Here is a 24,609-nt window from a genome sequence, read left to right on the forward strand (position 1 = left end):
ATCTATATAGCACGCGCACTATTAAACGATATGTTTAACGTTTATTCATTCGTCTAGTGCGTATTACTACACCGTGTAGAGCTACGCTCATTTTAGCTATGTTTATTTGTCATTTATACGACAGTGACACTGCACGGCCGAAAGTTTCAAATTTGGGCATGGGCACACTTTATTCCGTCCTGGGAGCCAGTCGTCTGATCAGATACCTAACCGCGGTAACGGACGCAAAGTCGAAAGATTTAAGGTAAATTAAATGTACCCGAGCTGCTGGAACTGATAAGTACTGCTGATCAAACAACAGGGGCGCCGATGACTCCACAGACTCAAATCGATCGCTACAAGTCGCTATGGCTGCTTCCACACGGGCTGCCAAAGCAGCCTGTGTGTTTATCTGGTCCTCTGCTAAAAAGGAAAAATGCTCACCCCAAATTTCGTTCTAAGCTACCTGTCTCGGTACATCTATGTGCGTTATGCTATGTACAGCCACTTCATGCAACTGGCCAAGAGCCATTACGTCGGCGGATGATGATCTCTCACGCGTCAAATGGACAAGTGTGTGCCGTTGATTTTCGCATGCACAGCGTATTCTTGTGTGTATCATATAGGCTAAAATGTGTAAGCAGCTGCGGTAGCAGCCATTCAACTGCGGCCACAGCGGTGGTTTAAATCGAAAAGGGGACTGTAGATAGCGGACGTGCAGATGCTTGGCAGCTTATGCCGACATTTCCATACGCGCGTTGACGGCTACCGCTGCATCGGAGACGTAACAGCTCGCAGGCAACGAAAATAGTAGAGGTATTTTGCTGCTGCGAAAGTGGGACCAGTAATTTTTTTGTCCATCGGTATGCTTCAATTCATACGTGCATGGGTCGAACATAGACGAATAGCGGCTTCCTATACAGACATGTAAACAATGGCAGTCCAATTCCATGCTCGATCTATTCCTATCTAGCCGAGGAATATGCGCCGCTAGCGGAGTCTACAAGCGTAAACTAGTAGGGCGACGTAATCGCATTGCTAAGTTCAACATGGGACCAGTGTTTTTTTTTTGCGCTGACTTCCTCCTAGCGAAATATCTCCATGACGCTATTTCATCTTCAGTAGTAGCATGCGCACTGGGTATGGACGTCTATCTGCCTGTTTGCCTGCTTGTGAGCTATAGCCCATGTGACTAACGTGCCCTGCCTGTACTTTTTGTGTGTATTTTTTTAGGGGTAATATTTGCTTTTGTGCTTCCGCGAGTATGTATATTATACCTAGGTGCACAGCTACTCATATGCTATTGCGTTGCAACAACTGCTAGCGTTCCAGTTGCATCAGTGGCTCGAGCTACTGTTCTTACTGCAACAGCGGCTTGTCTGCTTCTTTTTCGAAAATGCGTTTTCGTCGCGGCTCGTTTATTCGCATCTTCTTGTTGAAATGGGACTCGAGAGAAAAGGATAAGGACAAAGGTAAGGAAAATGAAAGGTGCTTGGTTCGACTACTGTGAGATATACCGCACGCACTCTACTACTGCTGGCTCACGATGCTTGCCCTGGGGAAAAGGACGTAGAATGTTGGAGATGGTATGTACTGTTCCCCACTCCATGGTTGATTCAACTGGATTTTCAGATGCCCCCTTAAGCCCTGTCTAGGATCAGGAGCGGCAATAACAACACTTGTTATATCGGCGTCTGAATCGTACGGACACTATGTGGCTGTATCCGGACTACATATGACGGAAACGTCTGCGAACAACAGGGAATAAAGAAACGGGAAAGTGTCTTGCAGAAAAGGGCGGCACTGGTCAGCGCCGAAAGTTAGGGATACTGGAAGCATAAAGGAGGAAGAGCAAACAGGGGGCGATAGCAATCGGTGTTGGGTGTCTAAGGTTGGTACGTTTGCCTCAGCAACGAAGCGAGTCAAGCCGGATAACGTTATGGTAGGAGGCACTTAATATAAGCCATTGGGCAAAAATACGTTGCGAAGCTGCAGCTGCTTCCACCGCCAACTAGGAGCTGTTAGACCTACGAACAGCAGCTTTATCGGTGAACCCAGAACCAAAGGCATCTCTGCCCAAGTCTCGAAAACCCAGTCGCGATCTAGCGAGCCAGTAGAGTAAAATGGACAACGGGTACTGCTCAGCATGGTGATACGTAATGGCACCGTCTGTTTTACTTGCAACAAATGCTAAGCTCAGGATGGCGCGAAACAATTGGCGGCCGAGCTTTATCGCCCCCGCCGCAGTCGTAGTTGGCACTGACAGCGTCACTGATTTTAGTGCTCTTAATCCTTTTAATCTAATTAAAAATGCTTAAAGATAGCAACCATAAACAGTGGCCCAATGCAGAAAAGTCAGCGATTTGTCTGGATCAGTTGACTAGTAACCAAGAACCATTGTTTTGTCAGATCGATCCAACTCAAGTGATCGTCCGATCGTTGAATTAACTGAGCCGGTGGCGGTGTCTATTAGTTGTTACATCCCTACATATTGTTTGGTAATGACAAGGCTGTTCAGAGCAGACCGAATTGTTGTATGCCTTTAGAGCCACTTAGAGTGTAGCCGGCAAACTCGACGTTTCGAGCTAAAAAAGACACAGAAAATAGAAAAACCGAAAGTGGATCCTCTACTCTCACTCAGCAAAAGCAACGCGCAGTATTGATCTATTGGCGCGTATTCATCTTCTCATAGACGGCTATATAAGCCTATGGTATAATTCTAACTTCGAACAACTAACCTAAGTAATATGATTCGTATATTATTAGAATTTTCTTAAACTTTATATACTCTATCTGCACAGTTACGCCCTTTGTGCTTTATTTAGTAATCATAGATTTTATATAGCGATATTTAAGCATTCCATAACCGTCGAATCTTCATATCAGCTTAGCGCAGGCCAACAAGCATCAATTATATGTATTATCATATTTGCTTCGTAGCGATGTCTGTATAGCTTTTACGTACAACAGATAATTAACTCCGTTATAATTTTTCGCTTCGAATTAGCAATTTTTTACATTTTACTTATTAAACTCTACTTGTAAACGAGCGAACGTATTGTTGTTTGTTCGATATCGATCCTGGTGTACGCATCCGTCCGTAGAGCGTGGCCGTCGTGTTTTTCAAACGTATTTAGAGACGAGCGTCGAGACGTATTATTTTATAACAATAATAAAATACGCGACAGCATGCCTGTGAATCCGTTACGCACTGCAGATGAGTACCACTATATTACCACACCGTACACCACAATATTACGACCATTTCTAAATATATGTAACTCTCTTGTGCGTAATTTAATTCGTGTTCATCTCCACGATTTCAATGGATTTTTTTTTTTTTTTTATAGATAGTAGGCATTTGTAGCGCGTTTTTTGCTTGAAAGCAAAAGATCCGAATGGGTGCCATTTAAAGTCTATATGTACCTATATATATGGATACGTGACAGTGTAATAAAACAGCATATCCGTGCGAGCACACACATAACCGTTAATATGTTGTAGTGCATTGCCACAGAGACATACGCTTCCTGTATGATCGTCAGCTTCTCATCTTTGCCACGATCGTTACATATTAACCTAAAAAGGTCCTATTTGCGGTCATAAGCATATTAAACAAATCGCTATAGATTCTGATGTGCGGGTAGCCTCCAACGGCATAGGATAATAATAACGAAACTCACAGGTTGCAGAAAACAAATTTAACTAGAAGGACAAAGAGGGATGTAGGCATAGTTGACAGACACAGCCGACCTCATCGTAGAAACGAAAAAGGTGTTTATTGCGTTGGTCACTGACGCCGCTACTATACGGAGAGTGGTCATCTCGCTGAACATCTCTTCCTTACTAATAGTTTTGCAAATAAGGGGAACTTATCTTACACTTTCTCAAACAAAAAAGATGTTTCTGTGTCAGCAAACTATGTAATGAAATCCAAAGAGAACAGACGCAATCCGTGCGATTGGGGGCGAGAAAAAGCGTTTTGACTAGGCAAAAGCAGGTCTAGGATGGGCTCCTTTACAACCTACTAGCGTATATTACTATCCACATTTTAACCTGTTAAACAGAGTGATGAACTTGATCTGTAGCAAAACAGAAGTATGGATAGAGGAACAGGACATTAAAGGAAATGCGAAATCCGTTTACAGCGACGTCGATCGTAGAAATCGATATCGACAAGGGCAAAAGGATGATATGTGCTTCCATTGATGCTACAAAAGTATATGAAAGAATTAAACGGGATTAGCTCCTCTTTGGTTTTGCGTAATACTACGCATAGAATTGCGTTGTTGTATGTGACAAACGTACTAATCGTATGCAAACAGTATGAATTCGAAATGATGAAGAAACTATGATAGAACGCCTAATATCGGCGATCTTGTTCGCGCTGTATGTAGCACAACTAGAAAAACAACTGATAATCTCCAAGGAAGCATTTAGCGCTTACTACTGGAATTTTCTCGAAAATTCCAAAAAAAAAACAAGCCATTTGTATATTAGGATTATTGGTCGGAGACAAATTAGTTTCAATCGCGTCTATCTAGCAGTACATCAGAGACTTACAGAATTTTGTAACGCATAGACTTCAATTGATCTCTATGCCATCTAAAGGTACATCTTTGATCCTTTAAGGAAGACCAGGACTGTGAATGCCTATCGAACTAGGACAATCACTAAACCCGTGAATAGGTTAAATCACTTGGATTACATGTCAACTCGTCGAAGGCCTTTACTAGGTTCAAGAGTGCAATTTTCTACAAGGCTGTGGGGATATCGGGCCTAACGAACGGAAATGCGGCGACAAGCGTGTTACGAAACACTGAAGAGGTGCTCGACGGGACCAAAAGAAACGTGATAAGATGTACCCTGAAAGTACCATGAATATCCCATTAAAATCTCTAGATAATAGTTCAAGTTTATTCAAATATGTATTTACGAATGTGAGTGACGACGAGCTACGTTGTCATTGAACCAATAATTACACTGCAAAAAATGCCATCTAGCGATAATTGACGAAAATGGCTATAGGCCGTTAAATGACGAAGAGAAAAGTCTCGCAAGATATAATGATTACGCAAATTCGACGACTACCATAGGCCATATTGTCGTAATGACAGAAAAACTTATTACCGGCACTGGCCCATGCAGTTACAGACCGGACAACTTTATCAACGCTTAGAGCATGATAAAAGATACCAGTATATTCAAATTCAAAGGTGAAAAGAAAAAAAAACATGCGACACTATACGAACTGACGAACAGCTTCATAATATATCAGAGAATATAACTTCAATGACTTATGTAACATATAGATCACATTATTATTTGGCCGATAAATAGGGTATGACGGACTTAGAAGTTCAATATCTGAGATGTGTACGAAATTAGTCAATCCAGTCATCATACAAGAAAGCTGTTATAGCGGACTGCGTCAGACTGCCTATGATCGTAACATACTTAAAAAAAAACAAAAAAAAAAAACACGCCTGGCCTTCGAGCAACTGGATAGCAAAGCGGTGAACTTCCAAATCAGTAGCGTCGCTATACAAGAGGAGTGAACGTCCGTCTGGTTAACGCATTTCCGACTAACTACAAAGAGACGCTAGGCACTTGGTAACTCTCCAGTGAAGAAAGATTTTGCCCATTTTCCTTTTAGTGAATGTTTGTAAATGGACCACCGCATGAGCTTGAAACTTCGTGTAAACAGAACTTACACGTTTTAGACGATGGCAGATGTTTGCGGTAAACTTATTAAACGTTCCATTAGAAAAATTGAACTTGAAATTGCCGGGTTTTAGCACGCAGCGGCATCACACTAATGACCAAACCTCAGTTCGAACCATCGATTAGAACTTATTAATTATCAGTACATTCTGCGATAGACAGACTTCTTCATAGAATATACAAAATAGAAACGACTTACAACAGGCCATTCCTAGTCTGTAATCAACAATTTAATATGAGTATACACAGTTTATGCAAGGAGTACGAAGAATCGTTTACTTTAATTGCTAGGTAACTCAAGTTTAACTAGTAGATTTTTACCGTATGTAAGAAGTTCCCACAACAGCCTGCATAAATTTGATTTACAAAACAACCTTAAAATACATATATTTATTGTATAAACGATACCACATCATAGCCATGTCGAAAAGCCTCAATTCTACTGAAAAGTGTTTTCTATAACTAGGATGTTTCCCAGTCCGTTAAACGTGAAGGACCCATTGACGTTCTGGTTTTATGTGTTGTATAAACCGCAGCTGATTCCTTCTACAATCATTACATTAAGACTAGTCTACAGAGAATGAAAACACTGTTATAAAGGTGTTCCTTTTTTTTTTATATCTTATACTAATGATGTTTAGTTGGACGGTAGCACAATTACTCCTGCTACTTTGACTATCACATTAGCGGACTATTGTAATGCCGGTAAATTTACAAAGATACACTTGGGCAAATGGGTAACGGAGTCATCCGTGGCTCACTCATATGCTCTTCCCTCCGCTCGCTCCACCCGACATTCTCGTTATGCACACTCCTTTGGCGGGCATTTTTGAAGTAGCTTTACCTTTTTTCCTACCTCGCGTCGAGTGGCACACGGAGTTATGTGTAGCTTGCACACGATCTTGTCCGCCTCGCAATATCTTCTTGACTAATTAGGTTTTTACTCTGCATCCTTTCGCAGACGAAGGCCTCTTGAGTTGGGCGGCTAAAAGCATTTTTGCTTGTGCAGCGACTCGAAGGACCATGAGTTCCTGTCGTCCATGAGATCTTGCTTTCAATTTGCTATTTGTACATATACCTGCATAGATACATTTTTATTTCAAAAACGTGTTCTTTATCGAAAGATCAGTTCTCGTTCTTGTATATGTCTTCCTCTGTTGAAACATGAGGGCGCGAACGATATGTAGGATAAAATGGTGTCATTTGTCCTGCTTGAATGCTCACTTGCTCGAAGATCAACCAGACCGCTCTGTTTTTTGTAAAGAAGTTTTTTTCATTTTGTGGCTGTTTTTAGTACCGCCGGTCAGATCTTAGGCGCTTTTGAATCGCCTGCTCTCCGCCTATTCTAAGCCAAACTAGGCCAAGAGGGCAACGCTGAAACAAAATTTCGGTTAGAGTGCTTGTAGATAGGGGGACATAATTAACAAGCGGGAGCGCCTGTGGGGGACACCCCTACGGAATTTGCTGCATTTTGCATACAGTTCCCATCAAAGGCACAATGCCCATTTCATCGACTCAAAGGAAAATCCGCCAAGCAGCTTTACACATTATGTGCAGGCGTGTGTCGTTATCACTTCTCGCTTACATGCGGAAGTAAAGCGTGCAAGACAGCAGGCTTGTTTGCTGCATGCCCCAGACCGCAAGGCTTGCGCTGGTTCAGCCTAGGCTTGCCTAGCATATAGGCTAGACAGGTCTAGGCGATGTAAAGCTTTGCAGAACTAAACCTTAACCGGCTGAGTTAGTTAACGTACGATACGAGAGGCTCTTGGTACCTGCTGCGTTGGATGTGTCCGTTCCGCAAAAAGAGCCCCGGTTCACGGGAGACACCAAGTCGCATGTTCATCACAAATGAAGCTTTCTTTCGTTTCTTCCAACCAGCACCATCACGAAAACTATTATAGCCGTAGCTTCCTGAGTCAGGATAAGACTAGTATAAGCTTGGAAAGGCACGTCCTTGATGCAAATAGTTTCGTCGTCGGTGTCTAAGTGAACCGAAATATACTCACACAAAGATGGGTCTTGGCAACAACTTGCTTGGTAGTAGCCGAATCTTCTTTACATATGTAACTCCTATGTACGAGTGTGCATACTAATCAGTCTATCGGTATAGATCCTACGTAGATATATCTAATGTACACCTACCAAAGGTGAGAAAAAAATTCTACAATGTATTTACGAAAATGAAAAATAATTCACATAATGTATGCAGGTCATATATAAAACAGCGTATTACGCTTGGAATTTAGTTATTGTCCAATGGGCCTCCAGAAGAAGTGTCGAATGATAAAGTCAAAAGTTGCGCTACATTTGCTGTAGAATTACAAAAAAAAGAAAGGATACTGACACCTTTCTATCACTTTCTGATGAGTTCTGACCGAGCACAGCTCGACGGATAATGGCATCTACCACAGACAAATGTGTCATGCTCTCTGTTGTTTGCTCGTAGTCTGACTGGTCATCTGGTAGCCTCTTCTTCGAGGAATGCAATACCCAGCGGAGACAAACACTCAAAGCTGGCATGCGTCCTGGATATCGTCTGTCCATTGCCAGCCTTGCTTGTCCGCTTGAAACTGCTATAAGTAGGCCTGAGACAATGCAGGATATGACTCTCCCCGGCTAGAGCAGATGCCTTCGTTTGAGTTGTTCCTGTTCCAGCGGAACTAGAACAGAGGACGTGGATTACTGTGACTGGTAGAGAGGAGGAAGTACTGGCCCCCGTGGGGGTCCCATGATGACGTGTGGCGAAGTTTCCATGGGGCAGATTAGGTTGTGGAAGCAAACCGAGCTTCCTTAGTAGAAACACTGTTGATATCCATGAGTAGCTTATTTGTACGCGCTAGCTGTTCATGGACGTCGCTGGGTTCTTGGCTGCATGGCCGTTTGTCAATGCATGCTGTGTGGATACCATCAGTCGTTGCTGCTAGTAAATGCGGCTTTGAGGGCGACAGCGGCCCTCCGGTCCCAGGACTCTAACCGCGAATGGCCTTTCAGGCTCTGTTCAGGGTATATACAAATCAACACGCCATAAGTCTAACCGGCATCTAGAGCGCGCTGACGTGGTTGTCCATACTGCGCCTCGTTACTCCGCTGACTCACGGATTCGCTGCAATGCAGGAAGAGGATCCGAATCGTTGCTGGCTCTCAATCGGCAGCCTGCGATCGGCAGGCAGGCAACCAATGTAACTTACACCGTACTGTGATGGTGCAAAATGGCTGTTCCCGAAGGAGTAAACCATCCAGCACAAGTCACCCAGGACCAGCCGGCTTACCTTCTGAGCTGCTTTTCCGCAACCCGCCATGACAGTGGAAGCAGACAACACAGCCACCAATACTGGTTGCTTGTTTCCCAATGCCGCCAACGGTTCCTACTGCTTTCGACTCTCTGTTTAAGGTGGATCAAGGAAGGAAGAACGAGGAGCGAGAGGGCGCCTTGCGCTTCTCTGCTTTGCTGCCACTTCGGTACTACTAGCGATTGGCTGTTGTACGGCCAGCTGAGATTCGGCATAACAGCCTTGAAAGCTTCAGAAGATGAGAAGCAATGCCGAACCATAGTCTTATCCTGGAAGAACAACCGAGCTAATGACTAGCTCCCTGCCTTGCACCAGCTCTTCCAACAGTCTAGTTAGCTTCGGAGGTATTCGCAGATGCACTTCTTTACACGCTTCTTTTAACTAGCTTTTCTCTCAAGCTATGGGGTATCAGGGACGGTTTTGCCAGTTACGCAAATAAACATCTACACACGTACACGGTCGTAACGTTAACATACGTAAATAAATACACAATACACTCAGATACAAGCAGAGACCAACACCAAGAGAAGGCTATGCAAATCGTATATGAACACTAAGCACTGACACAAAGGCCGGGAGCCTTGTAGTATGTGTAAAGTATGTAATACTAGTACATAGAGCACCTAACTTAAATTGTGCCAGCAACCAAACGAACACAATAATGCATAAAGGTTATGGCATATAGACACCCCCGTGGCTGGCAGACATCTGTGGCGGACCTAGCATATTAGCCCGCTTTCATTGTTGCCCTTGTTTGATGCTGACGGTACATACACTAGTGTAGATATATACACATAGTAGAGTCATGCATGCCGAAAACGACTGGCGGAAACAGGCAAAGTCAAGCGTCGTCCAATGATGGTGCCACGTAGTGCAGAAGGTAAAAGTGGTCTCCGTTTTACCCTTGTAGCCATGCTTGCCCTAGGACAAGCGAGTTAAATGTCTGAACGACTTTCCTACGATACAAACAGTGAATAACTACCAGTCGTAGATAGACACAACAGCAGCACGTATGCGTAACCTACCACAAAGTAGTTACGTCACTGAAATTATTTCACGGACTGTGCCGTCTAGTTTCTGCAGCCTGCAGTGCTGTTACAACCGCTAGTTCAGCTCTAGTAGGAAACATATTCAGTTTATTGCCTGCTTTTCCCGCCACAGCCACGTAGAATAATACACAAATCTACGCAATCATTGTACTGGCATCACTGCTCGCTTCCTCGTGCCCTAGGCAAGGGAGTCGGCGGACTATGCAAGTACCTTAAACTCCTACCACATTTCTAGCTTTCACCGAATAGTCCAAAGCTGTCTAACCTGCTTCAGACTTAAATTGTTTGTTTACGGCTCCTTAGTAACATTAACAGCTCTGGTAATATAAATCGAGAATTTCTGAACGTAAACTCAGCACGCAGTATTCCAGCTTTACTCTACTGCTAGTGTGGAGTACAATACGTTAGTGCGAGCCAGCAGCAAGCGGCGATGTTCTACTTTTTATGGTAATTCCATTAGGCGTAAATGATTCGTAGATCCCTGTCAGTCATCGAAGTGTCAGCCTTCTTGGTCACGGCAGCCATACATGTCAGTAGAAAAGCTCCATTCTTAGCCCCCTCTGTGAAACGGTAGGGACCCCTCGACAACCCACTTCTGTGTTAAGTTAACCCTGTCTGTTTCTAAATTCCGGAAGACTCGTTTTAAATCTCAATATAGATAAAGAGAAAAAAAAGTCACTAAGAAAAGGGGACCGAAAAAGAAACAGAGTGTGTCTGTCTAGCATAGCGGTTAGACGCAATATGACGAGTAGGCCAAAATCAATGAACATTCTATTCGCATAATGTCAGCAGCAGCCTTTATGGGCTGAATGGATGTCTTTTTGGCTTTTTTGGTTCCAATAGGTGCACTAAGCTACTAAAACTGTTAGTCTTGTCTGATATGTATAGGGTTTTCAGGTGAGGCGTATTGACCTTCACCAAGCGACACTAACAATTAAAGCTCAGTTTTACACAATACATAGAACTTTTGTCAGTCACTTTGTCTCATTATTTTGTGGGCCATTGGGTTTAGCTAATTTCATTTCTGGCTGTGGCCAGGCGTGTCAAATATCTACAGACTATTGCTGCTATACTACCGCGTGTATGACCAGCCGCGACAATGGATCCGCATAATCACGTTTCGAGAGAACACGGTCGTCGGGTCGCATGAATAGGGAACGCGTGTGAAATATAGGTAGAGTTTGCGATCTCCCAAAGAGAGCAGATACAATCGGTGTTTAAGCAGCGCCATATTTACAGGCATGTTAGAGGGCAAAATAACATAAGTGAAGATTACTTATCACGGTTACGCTCATGAGTCGTCGTAAACGATGACCACGTGGACAAAAGCTTGTGTCATCTATAGAATCTGGACCACTCTTTGATAAATAATAGAATAATTTACTTAAGTATATTATATTTAACTTAGGGTGATATGAACAAAACAAGCATTTTTAGAGCTATTCATTCAACATGAACCTCTACAAGGACTGAGATCTCTCCCCATCAACACTCCCTCAATGAGCAACATTACTAAAACACATTGTTTAATATTCAAATAGTGACCTCTTTCGAGCTTACACTGATATACAGAAAGATCTGTGATTCCGATATTGGCAGTTGTTGCTTATACGTTTGGGGTAAAATCGGGAATTTGGGTCACGTTCAGCGCTTCGCATAATACCGACTGATATTTACGGTAATTATGTTAAAAGAACTGAATGTGGTTAACATTAATGGCAGAAGTGATCTTAATAAATTTTCAAACTTGTATTAAATGTAAGGAGCATTATAACGTTAAAACACTTTTTATCAGCAGGATATTGTCCATTTAAACAAGTTATTATAATAGCATATAATTGTATGCCGTAATCTAGAGGCAAGCTCACCCTTAAATGAATCGCTATTGATTTTCTTTTAAGTAGTGAATGCACCCAACGAGGATCTTGCATCAAACATTGGTTTCAATAGAAAAGCGTGTATTATTCGGTCTTGGTCACTAGGTTGAAGTGTGGAACCAACCAGAGCGCTACGTAGACAGCGGATTAGACTCACAAAGCCCTGGAACAGCCGTGTAGCTGGGAAATAAACGCCGCATCTCCATAGACTAGCCTATTAGATGTAAACCCATGAATCAATGGAATAGTAATGAACTTTATGCCTTCCACATGCTATGTATTTTAGCGTACCGCTGAGGTGATCAACGATATGTTATCAAAATTAAGCGAATAGGTCCATAGTCTTATAAAAACAGATTTCCTAACTAGAAGTATTCAGTAAAAGCGTTGGTAAATCACTTCTTGGCAACCTTCATTGTTTATTTAAGTACAACGTATTTACAATTGATGTCGTCGGGAGGAAACCGACCTTCACTTCAGGCCCAGCTCCAACAAAAAAGTTCAGTAGCTCGTGAACCAGAAGTATTAGATCCAGAACAGCGGTGAAAGTGCCTCGAAGAAGCAAGAACGAAAAATTTGTTATAGTTCATACGTAGTTGTATCTGGTGCAGGGGTAGTACTTGTTCTGGGCGTTCTTTGGTAATTGCGCTGTTGTGCTTTTTTATGTCATTTTTAGAGGCGTAGAAGAGATGCTGCCAGTTAGAACACAGGTCAGAAATCGAGCTACATGATGGCAGCCAGTCATTCTGTTCTTCACAACAGCTGTTCTTAATAAATTAACGAACAGGCAGTGCTCTTCTCCCCCCCCCCCCTCTCTATATATATATGTCGTTTCTATTGACACGCAATGTCACAACATGCATTGAACGGGCGTAAGTTGTTGGGCGTATTCCACGGACTGTCCTACTGTTCGAACATCATGGCGCTGAGGGTGTCTACACGGTCATAAATATAGACCAGCCCTTACATTTTTAGAATTAGTCATATTTTCCTCTCTATCTGAACAAGACAGCTAGACTGAGTTAAAGCGATTTCTAAGACAGGTGCATAGATGTACAATAGATAAATAAGGGGATAAAATATTATTCTGGAAGAGATAATATGAGGAGGAACCCCCAACACCGTTTCATAGGTCGGTCGTACGACAATTGAGCTGATATCTGTCAAAGCACGCTTTTACTATAACTAAACATGCAATAAATAGCCTCATTGCCCTTTTGCCGTCGGTATTTCTTACTCGTGTTGACTTTTCAGCTGTCCAGGGTGACGAAAACAAGGCCGCGCAGTAGACATAAAAGCAGACTATCAATTATGAGGGATTGGCATTGCAAGGTATTTGAGTGGCCTGCGGTTTGCCAGACTTTACGGGCGTGCTCCTATATTCCGCCTACCAAGTTCCCTCTCGTTGCCTTTAGTGCCAGTAGCTTATGGTGATTAGGTTTTTTAGCCAGCTGTTGCGGTCAAAGCCCTACAAAGTCATACGAACTACGCCAAACCGCTGCTGCCGCCCACTAGTGGTATCAGTAACCGCTAACAAGGTAGCAATGCTGCCATCAAACACCAGAAACTGCGGCGTTGGTACCCTATTTTTGATACAATAATCAAAACTGTGGACAGAAACGTCGTAAAGATAAAAACAGGGAGCAGGCAGCCTGGGATGCAGCAGCTCGCTACTCTGAGATAGCATGGCCGTGTAAACAGGAACAACGACCACGTCGACAGCTCTGCTTACGCCGCTAGTACCGTCTGTTCTCACAACGTGCATGAGTTCCCTTCGTCGAATAAATGCCCTATCGCTGGAATCAATCTTGTCGGCTTGCCTGTAGCAAATGCAGAAGAATACGCACTGTCAATTGTTTTCGTGAAATCCTTTTATGAAGACGCAAAGCAACACCTACAATCACTGCTACTACCGGTTCTAAAATGAATGTTATCTGTAATTCTATCGATCGCTGCTATATTTCCAGGACACAAACATAATAGAAGCGGACGAATGCTTCAGGCCTTTAGATTAATCGCTTTTCAAAATCTCGAAAAGAAGGACCATGGAGCGAAAGCCACTGCTTTATCTCAGCAGCCTTAGCTGAAGTGAGAGCCGCAAGGAAGGAGGAAAAAAAGAATACAAGTCGGGCCAAATCTCATGTTTCTTTCTAGCTCTAGAAGAGCACGTGATACTAGCCGGCTTAATATAAGCGTACTTCAGCTGGCTTTCCTCGTTTTATTAAGGAAGCCTTGATTAATATTGAAAGTCTTTTATAGAGGTACACTGGAGCGTCGCAATATTAGCAGTAAATATCTACAACCGCTACGTTACGCGTCACTTACTGAGCGCTTTACTAATACTTACGCCGTCAGTACTATCAGTAGGAATAGAAAATACATATACATCGAGAGCTACATTTTTTCCTCTGTCTAAGAATGAAATCCGTTCTGCCCTTTTCAAATTTCTATCTCCAAATCTATGTTTAGCTGTATCTTTTTTTATTCTAGCTCAACACCAGAAAGCTAAGGAGATCGCACGCAGCTGTGGTCCGCACGGAGAAGTGGCGTGCAGATATGAGCGTGTACCGTTAACTTTATATGAACTGTGGCTAGGTCACTACGTGGCGGTCTTCGGGATAAGGTTGGTGACGCTAATGACGACACCAGTCGGGGTCTTGATAATAATAATGCTGCTGTTCAAATGGTTTCGGTCGGCCGCCCGTAAACAATAACCTTTCTCTGACCGAGAAAGAGAAGAGTTCTGTCGCATAAGGCTTTGAGATAGGACTGGTAAAAGGACGAGATAGAGAGCCACAGCAAAAAAACTCAGTCACTGCACTACAAGCATGAGAGCATAATGATGAAAACCGTATCACCACTTGCTGGCACATGCAGCTGGTTTCCTTGAAATGAAAGGGACGGATCAGTGCAAAGTAAACGTACTGTATTTCTCTTGTTGGTGACTCGGTCGATACGGCGACGCTGTGACGATACAGTTACGAACAGCAGCAGTAGAAGCATCTACCGTCACCACCGTACCTTCTGCGTCTTGCTGGAGATCTGAAAGCATTCAATGTTTTGTCACATGTTTGTCCTTGGGTGGTTGTCCTCAGCTCGCGAAACACAAGTAGCAGCCTTTCCCCGCACTGTTTTTGCAGGTGTTTCTCGTTCTGTTGGAGGCGTGGACACCGGACATGGGCAGTTGTACCCTTGAAAAGAAATCATCCTGTATTATTCCTGTCTTGCGCCGACAAACAGCGTTTTTTAGCGTTTGTGGTGTCGCTGCCTTACCAGCGCCCGCCATTGTCGCCGAAAGCAACGACAAACGATCCACTCCTCCTAAATTCTGTCTTCCTGTTCCTCCCAGTTGTTAGCCATTTGAGCTAGCTCTCATTTAACTGGGGAATGTTAAGTACTTTGGGCCATAGAAGGAGAAACGGATCGACCTTTGATTTACCAGCTGAGCCCAGAACAGGCATCGATGGTGTTTTCTTCGCAAGTGTGCAACCATTCTATGTATCATCGCACTGCTGAGTTCTTACTGAAGTTAGCACAGTTGGTGCTGCTTGACAGCGATAATCGATAATTAGTGTCCCCTTGTAAATGAGTAGCGGGATTGGGAGTTAGGCCAAGTCCCGGGGTCGGATACAATTTTACATATTCTGAGTGTCGCAAGGCTGCTTATCACATTCTCCCAAATAGCTTACATTGATAGACTGCGCTTGATTGAGTAATTCTTTATAAATAGAGCACAACAGCTAAGGTAAAGCAGAGAAGCATGTTGTTTCGGTAAGTTCATAGGATCCTACGCGGTGTGTGAAATAAATGTGAATTTCTTTTTTTACTTGATGATGAGTTAATAAATGAAGAGCATCTTATCTCTAGATACATCGACGCGTAGTTTATAGGCGCTCAAGTGAAACGGTAGTGGAGTGATTGAAAATTCGGAATTAAATCCTTCGTTTTGCTATGTAAAATCAAGTGGTATCCTTCTAATAATAATAGTAATATATATATACGGAATTAATAAAATAGGGTACTATTTGCAGTCCGTGTGAAAGTGGAAAAATACTGTAATCCATGATGCACTGTATAGTGATCAATCAGTAGCGAGTAATAGATTCATCGAACCAAGTTAAAATTTACTGCTATTGTACTAAAGCTGTAATAGATAAAAACGGAATGATGATTGTTGTGGATGGGAATAAAAAGCGTGTTGATTTTTTTAAGTTCTCCCAAGCTTTAGGGTGTTCAGATGAAAGCTGGTGCCACTAGTCCGCCAAATAGGCTGGTTAGTTTCAAAATGTATTGAAAGCCACCATCCACCAGCCACGTGGGTGGCTTACCTAATTAGCGCATCAGCGTTCATAGTGGAAATGCTTGTGTCAATGGATACCACGCAGAGCACCCTTTTTCGCCGTAGCATACGAAGAAGGCATCTCAGTACAACGCGATACTTTTCAACAAGGCTTGGCAATACGCTAACTATTGCAACGTCTTAGGAGCACTAAGCAGCAAGAAGGCTACCAATCCAGATAGAGTCGAATATGAGTCTGTCAAATGCATCGTTGTTTTGCTACCCAACTGGACAGCATTGTCTACTAAATGTTTACATACTGGTGCACCCTCAGCACAATAGGAAGATGCTATCTTCTTAGTAATCCCCAAAGAAAAGGGCTATTCAATCGCGCTGTGCTACGGGGAATAGCTAAGAAAAGCGTTTGAATGAGACCACATAAATCCAGGAGGAAACGGTCCATAAAAGCGGCGTGCAGTATCCTCATGGCCGATGTAGAGGAACCACTGGCCACCCCATACAATCCGCCAAATGTGGTATTCGTCGAAGGCCAACTTGGCGCCTAAGATCAAGGTTATGCTTGCGCTAACTAGGTGGGTACGCCTCTGATTGTGTTCAGTCTTCCTGTTGTGATTCTATATGGGAATAAAATGACCGTCGACAACGGAATGGCCAAACTTCCGCCTTTCTCTCTACCTGAGGTACAACCTGAACTACTTTTATCCTCCATCCTATTGAAAAGCTTCTCTAGTCAAGTAAGAGAATTAAGGGCATTATCAGTCGAAGTCAAACAGCTGCCAAGTGCAGTAAGCTCTAGCCCGGCTACACGTAGCACTCATAGATTTGGGGCTGATTGTGGGCCTAACCAAAGTTTTGACACTTTAAACGTTGGTAGGTTGCCTCTTCCCTATATGGTCCGGATTCCGTATTTGGAATTGTCCTTTTTCGTGAATGATAGTAGCTTCACTGCGAGAAGAAAGACCGCTTTTCTCTCACAACAGCTTGTTCGATTTCCAGATAGCCCCGATCGTAATGTATATGCTACGCGTCGTTTAGGAAGCTATTACAATAGAAAAATCTGAAATAACTGAATCGCAGAGCTGCACGACGACATATAGTACCTCAAATCGTTTCGCCCTATCCGATCCGGTGGCGTTGTCCTAGGGCCTACGTCTTCGCGTTGAACGCTTAACAACGAAAGTCCTATTGAGTCCTATGAACTGACAGCGAAAATCCGTGGAGGTTACGATGGGGATTACATTGTCTCTGGTGCGATTAGAAACAACGAATGGAAAGCGACGTCACTCACTTTGCTGTACATGGGTTTATCTATAAGTTTCGCAGAAAACTGGGTTTCCTGGGAAAATTGGGAATACTGGGAGTTTGAAAATACATGTAGGTGCTCTAGGAAGTACGGAGGAAATCGTGATGGATATCATGCCCCTCGTTGCCCTTCGACACCATATTTAGAACATGCGGAAAACTTAAATTTTTTTTATAATAAACTCAGCAAGACCTATATAACTTATATGACATAAGGTATTTTAAATGGTTTGAACGGTGATACATACTCTCTCTGATATTGGGATACTGTGTTGTTGATTTGTGTATATGTATGTAGTTTTTTGCAACCACTAGAAAAAGTAAAGAAATAAAATTAAAACGTTTAGCATTAAACAGAAAAGGCATCAAATTCACAAGATAATTGATATGAAGTTTCTTAATAATAATAATAGGCATTTATTCTTGTTAATACAATAATAGGACCCCTTCAAAAGAGTATCGTTAATGTGACGTTTTTATATGTAAGTTTCCTATCTGCACAACTTACCATATTTCAAATATCATTTCGTCATAACAATAAAGAAATAGAATTTATTATAATACAAGAACTTTCAGTAGCTATGATACTATAAAACTGCTTAGGTCAACCTAGCAGTTAAATGAAGATATTACTACTATTGGCCGTAAAACACTACTGCGGCGGCAGTGGCGACAAGAAAAAACAATGTGTATATAATGAATTTGGCCGTCATGATGACAGTGCGCTAAAACGAACCAAAGTAACCATTAAGTAGCATCCCCTACTAGCTATATATAACAGACAAGTAGCGGGGACGGGCGCCACCATTCCAGCGTCATTGGGTCGGATGTTACCGCATAGCCAATCGCTATTGCTGCTAAATTGTCATATCAAGCTCATAGCAGTGGTTTGGAGTCTGCAATGTCTCTATTATTCATTTCTCATAGGTTTGTTAGTGATATAATGCGTATTTGTTCATATTCAGTCGGTGTGGTACGGTCGTTTATACACTGCAAATTTGTGCCTGCGTACGCGATTCGGTTAAGTGCACGTCCCGTTCACCTATAGTTCAGCCCTCATTCTGCTCAGCTCGTGTTCCCCGATCTATGACTATTCGCAATGTCATAGAAAATTATAATTAGCTTTGTCTTCTTCCCTACTGCGACTGATACGCCAGCTCTGCTGCTTCGGGCAGCAGAACAGTCGAAGATGTGCGTTTATAAATATGCGCATATGAGCCCGTTTCGCTGTGTGTGTGTGTAATTGACTATACCGTGTACTTCAGTGTTTTTATTATCACACACAGTATAGGTAAGCCAACTGCTTCGTGTTGTTTGCTTTTCGGTTTTGCTCTGCTCACCCCCCTCTTACTGTTATAGGTGTTATAGACGGTGTGTGCGCATGACTCCTTGTGTCATCCTTGTTCCGTTACCCTATCCTGGTTAGTTACGCGGCATTTCCCCGCTATCCTGGTCAAGTATCAGTTGATTCCATGGCAGTTCTCCTATTACGAACCAACAGCATCAGCAGCACCGAAAAGCAGCAAAGGTACAATCATCATGGCAACACAGCTTGATGTTACCAAAGGGGGAACTCCGATGTTATTGGCCTCGTTGCCCGTTTCCACTCAAGACCTTTTGTGGGGGCCTCGGTCGTCGTGCTTTTGGTGTTACCGTCAACATCATGCTTTACATACGACTAGCTCAGCTCGCCTGCGGCCACCCAGGGAAAGTCAGTATCTCTCTTTTGCTTCCTTGCACCTTTCTCCTTTCGTTCTTGACCAATGGTAGTTCCTGTTGTATGCCAGCGAGCACTAACCTTCTCGTATCGAGAATGAAATGCCTGTTGACGTTTTTATGTCTGTTTTCCTGTCGACTCGCCGATCGGCTAAATACCTGATGTCTGAGTCTCCTTGATCGTCTGCTCCAAGGCACCGAGGAAACAAGAAGGCTGGAACGAATGAGAACAGTCCAATGCCAACAGCTGACTGATTGACTGACTGACCTGCCGTCTCCCGTCTTCATAGAAGCAAAAGCCGACCAGTGTGCTGGCACGTGAGATGGGTCAGCTCCGGATTTTCCGTGCAGTGACGATAGCCATTTGCTCATGACCTGGCTTTCCGTTGGCCTGGCGAGGCTTTTTATTCTGTTTGCTTGCTTTTCTATCAATGCAACCTTCATCTTGCTGCTGCTGTAATACCAACCCCCGAGATCATACGCGTTTTTACTGACCGGTAACGCCCCTTAGGTGTTGCGCACGCCTTGCACGGCTGTTCTCTCTTGTTCTTTCCTCTATCACGCTTATCGTAAGTACCATAAACTTAAGTAATTCTTTTCTCTAGGATCCTCGGCCAATACAGAGCGCATATCAGGCGACTTGCGAGGACAAATTTGCTGAGTTGCTTGTCCAGCTCCGCATAGAAGCCCTCTGGTTCTAGCCTAGTCCAGGTCCAAGCATCGCCATGTGGGATGTCCGGAGGCAGCAACGGCGAATGCTAACCCGTTGATTAATGATCTCCTGGCGGTGTCGCCGGACTAGGTCCGGCAGGGCTTCCATTGGCGGCGTGGCAAGATGAAGGAGGCATAGGCTGCTTGCAACGCTGATCAGCTGACGCCGATGCCAAACGGATCCGCAAAGAGCGACGTCATGTAACGAGCAGGTCATATACCTAGGACCTTTATTGATCCTGCCCTCAGTGCCTTGCCATGCTGATGCTTAAACATGGACGACAAAACATTGAGGAGGAAGGCTTAACGGCTCCGAGTATCGTTGCGCCAGATAAAGTCGTTTTTTTTTTTCTGAAAAACAGTATGTATGCATAAAAAAGCGACATTTCAAGGTCATGGCTGAGTTAGACGCAGGACAGATAAAAGATTGCACGCCAACAGGTATATGTAAGAATGAGTGACTGAAGCGTGTGTATGCGGCCATTAAAGCGCTGGTGGCAAAGAATTTGAAAATATTCGGGCTAACGCCTCAACGTGTTTTCAGAAGATGTCATCGGCTGCTCTTCATGATGACTGCGGCTTATGTGCGTCTATATTGTAGATAAGATAGATACGGGAAAGGATTTTCTCTACCTATCCAAGCAGTAGCTTTTTACAGTATGCAGTTGAAAATGACTGTGGCAGCTCTGCAAAGCACCCGTCACTGCGACGGTCACAGATTGAAAATGCTATTTTTGACACGATCGCTAGAGCGATACTTCTGGTCTCACTACTTCTCTCTATTGTAACTGTAGACGATACATTTAGCATCAGGAGTGACGTCACTAGTATTAACACCGGAGAGTAAAAAGCAAATCGGTGGTAGATTGAAACTCGCTTAGCTACACCGATATAGTCCTGCCAGGATTAGTCAAACGTTCAGCCAAACGACTGATTACAGCAGCTGGTTCCCGCCAAAGCGAAGTACAAATAGCATAACACGCAGCTAAAAAAAACAAAAGACCTTTCCTTTAATAGCCCCTATAGAAATAATTGATGTAGATAGTAGGGTATAAAATGTATGTTTTGTGATTTTCTATATTGATTGAATAAGAAAATATGCTGGATCGACAAAAATTATTTTCTAGAACATTTTTGCTCATGCCGTTCCTGCAGTGCCAGCTAACAGAAATTAATTTTTCAAATGTGATCTTTATTTTCCTCTAATAAGACAATAGAACAGCTCGCGAAACGCATTCGTAATCGAAGGGACTAAGATTGACGGCATTAGTCGATGCAAGCGAACAGGATCTGCTTAGGGTAATCTCGCTAAACCGCAGACAGATTACGGAAAACCCGGAGGAAAAAATGGGCCGTGAATGTGTTTGTACAATCGTCTGAGAGGCGCTTAGGGTGCATCCCTGAGATGCCCCGCTTTCGTTTAGTAGTGTCATAACTCTATGTGCCATTCCCTTTTGTTACAGGTCGACTTACGCGAAAACATCGACGCCGAAACCAGGGTCGGACAGCAAAGGTTTGAAAAATAAGAATGTTACGAACAACAAACAACAAGCATATTCTCTTATTATGTAAAATCGAAGAACGTGAAGAAATGCAAGTCCAACAAATACCGTTTACCAAAAAAAGGGGAAAAGACTCAAGTTCGGCGATGATATTTAAATAGGCCATCAGCACGAGCATGTATTAGTTCTAACGAGTATAGCTCTCGACGATTCACAAGGCAGGCGGCGGCGGCAGCAGCAGCACTGTGAGTCAACTGCATCGATGACAGCAATGGGTGGCTGACTGGCTTACCACTTGGTAACTGTGTATTTTCTATGTAGAAGATGATAATGATTCCATCGGCGTCAGAAATTGTCAACTGATCAAGAGGCAATAAGTACGTGTCAAGTCAACTGTGCGGTCCACAGCCTCGTTTGGCCGAGTGGCCAAATGAATGTTGCATGTCATCATAACTTTCCTTACGAGATGTGCCTGTTTTTCGCACGACGACGGCCAAAATATGGGCTCTGGCCTTGTGCCGTGTTCGTAGAAAGTCCTAACGAACGCTTTGTTACGATTACGGACTTACAGCGGGTATCGACGCTTTATAACCGACAAACGAGCGAACGGTCGCTATAGCACTCTGGCTGCTTCCAAGTTTGTCAGTTTACATACACTACAGCTTCTGTCGTTGTTGGTAAGATAATTAGCTAACAAACGATTAAACTTTACTCTTTAGCGTGCAGCAGAACAGTAGAAGACACAGCAGAAGAGGAGGCAACAGAGATGGTGGCCAGCCGCTCACTCAGGGGTATAATAACAGAGCTCTTTCAAGAGCAAAGGAGAAATAGAGAGACTTTCCCTAGCAAGAACATGATGAGGCAACGATAACGTGCGTGCTTCAGCACTCCGATTGTTGCTATAGTAATAGTTAGGACCTTGATTGCTATCACTTGCCATCGCAAGAGTCACCCACAACCAGCGTCCTGCGCAATTGCTTTTAGGGCCACTATATGCGCGCGTTCCCCTAGAGTTATGGCAGTTAGCGCTTTGTGGCCCTTCTTCTTCTGCTAAAAGAAATAGATAGCAGTCTCAGCGATAGAAGGCTTTCGTTGACCTCCTAGTGTTAATATTATATACAGCATCTCCGTGACTTGAACAAGCTGGGGAATTTCCGAGCAATGGTCTACTCTACTTAGGTAATGCTATCCGTGAGGACGAAGTTTTCACATTAAGTTTACCGTGAGGTAGGTCTGACCAGTCCCTGAAATTTCATTACGTAATTATAATATGCAGCGGTATATAAAGCAGCAGAGGGAGCGTTGGCTCGTGTATACCAAGCGTCAAGAAAAAAAGAGACCACCAATCGTTTGAACTTCCTCATTATGCAAGCCTTATTATACGAAAGTACAATGTTGAAATATATCTCTAAGAGGATTATTTCAAGTTCGTTGAGCAAAAAGTACAGGCTTACAGAGGTGGATCTTTTTCTTCAAGCGATAGATTACGTATTTAAATAGCAGGAACGTGCCTAGATACGGTTGGAGATTTAGCTTAATTTTCAAAAACGTATCCATCTGGTGCTGTCTGCTATTTATACGATACAAGGTGCACGTTGACTAATCTGTCAGAACGTTGAAACTCAAGCAAGAGATGTGTGAACGATAGAGATGTTTGCAATACAACAAGAATCGCTTAATAGGTTACAAATTCAAGTAATACATTTCTGCGAGCCCGTTAAATAAATGCTGCCTCTACGGGTTCTCCACAGAGAGCAGTAGACGGAAGGTTGTAGGAAACGTCACTGTCAATAATTCATTCAACATACGGGCTATTTGTATAGCAGGAGTACTCTGCTTGGAACAAGAACTTCAGGTAGAATACTTTTTTCTTCTTTAGGACTAATTTACATTTCAGGTATACTTTAGTTCTTAAGTTATTCGTTTGTTCTCTAACCACCTGGAACCGTTTCCGAAACTGTACCCGATCACAATAACATCGTTGAATAGCAACCACGTTCATTTATCACAGATGTGTCCTAAAAGGATTAAATGCTAAACACGTCTATTTGCCTGACAAAATCAAACCTCGACGTATTTCCGAGTAGGATCCGACGTTCAGCTCAAGTCGATAAACCTTTGGATGCTTCGTTTTAGTTCAGAAGCCGTACTTCGCGCGTTGTTACATTATAAACGGATATTTTAATGCATAAATAGAACAATGATTATAGTATCAAATCAGTAGTCAAATTATAAATTTTTACTCAGCGTTCGTTAGTTGTATCACTGCTAGATAAGCCTAATTTTCGTACTAGTCAAAAAGCATTATCACCGAACAGTCCGACGCCATCACGATAGTATATATTTCATCGGAGTGGACAACACATCAACAATGTATGCTTCCATAGAAATATCGATAAAGCTGCTTGAAACTGTTTAGAGCTGACTGTCAACTCTTCCTTTCACCAGGAGCCCTGCTATCGCTGCTTTACATTGCCTCATCAAGCAATCAAAAGAAAATTTTCATCAGAACTATATCAGGGAGTACCTCGAAGAGAACAAAATCGTGATTACACCCATCTCGTATTCGATTGCTCTTCTGATCTTTTATAGGGAGTCAAAGTGTGTCAGCGTTTAGGTCGACAATGCTACTTGAAGACAGCTTTGTTTATCTACATTAGAGTAGTGTTTTTTTTTATTGTTTCGTGATGGTTTGCTACACTTTAGTTCGGTGGACGTATTAATTTATTTCAACACAGTCTCTCTTACGGTTGGGTCAAATATTCCACTATAATTCTATCAATCTATTTTCGTTGCTGATCTCAAAAGTGGGGCCTCCTTTAACAGCCAATGTGGAACATACAACACGGATCTGCGACGCCGATAGGGTCTGTAAGGTAGGAGGACCTCCAGCAAAATACCGTCTCCGATAACGTTAAGCAGTAACATCGTATGCAAAACATGAAAATGTTCACACAGTTGGCGCTGCCGTCATTTCCGCTGACCCACAACCATTTTTTTCTCTCATTTTCTTATTTGCGAAAGGTGTTTTTTACTGTTCTGAAATGTATGCGACGCCTACGAGAGACAGGGGAGACTGCGGACGAAAACGTCTAGCTGAGTAATGCAGAAAGCGAGCCATCGAGGCACGCTAGCTGCTGGTATCGCTATCGCGGCAGC

At 43.1% G+C, this 24,609-nt stretch overlaps 1 protein-coding gene and 1 long non-coding RNA gene across 2 annotated transcripts in view; one reads left to right on the forward strand and one right to left on the reverse strand.

The window, feature by feature from the left end:
• LOC147757554 (uncharacterized) overlaps positions 1–22,608 on the forward strand; it is a 32,388-nt gene extending 9,780 nt beyond the window's left edge. Inside the window, exon 3 of the long non-coding RNA XR_015320647.1 lies at positions 21,412–22,608. This is a non-coding gene — a long non-coding RNA (uncharacterized LOC147757554). The remainder of the gene's footprint in view (positions 1–21,411) is intronic.
• Positions 1–24,609, reverse strand: part of LOC111244221 (protein turtle-like) — an 81,158-nt gene that overhangs the window by 31,270 nt on the left and 25,279 nt on the right. The window lies entirely within an intron of this gene.

The sequence above is a fragment of the Varroa destructor genome, unplaced genomic scaffold, assembly GCF_002443255.2.
Source record: "Varroa destructor unplaced genomic scaffold, Vdes_3.0 BEIS01000002.1, whole genome shotgun sequence".
NCBI lineage: Eukaryota > Metazoa > Arthropoda > Arachnida > Mesostigmata > Varroidae > Varroa > Varroa destructor.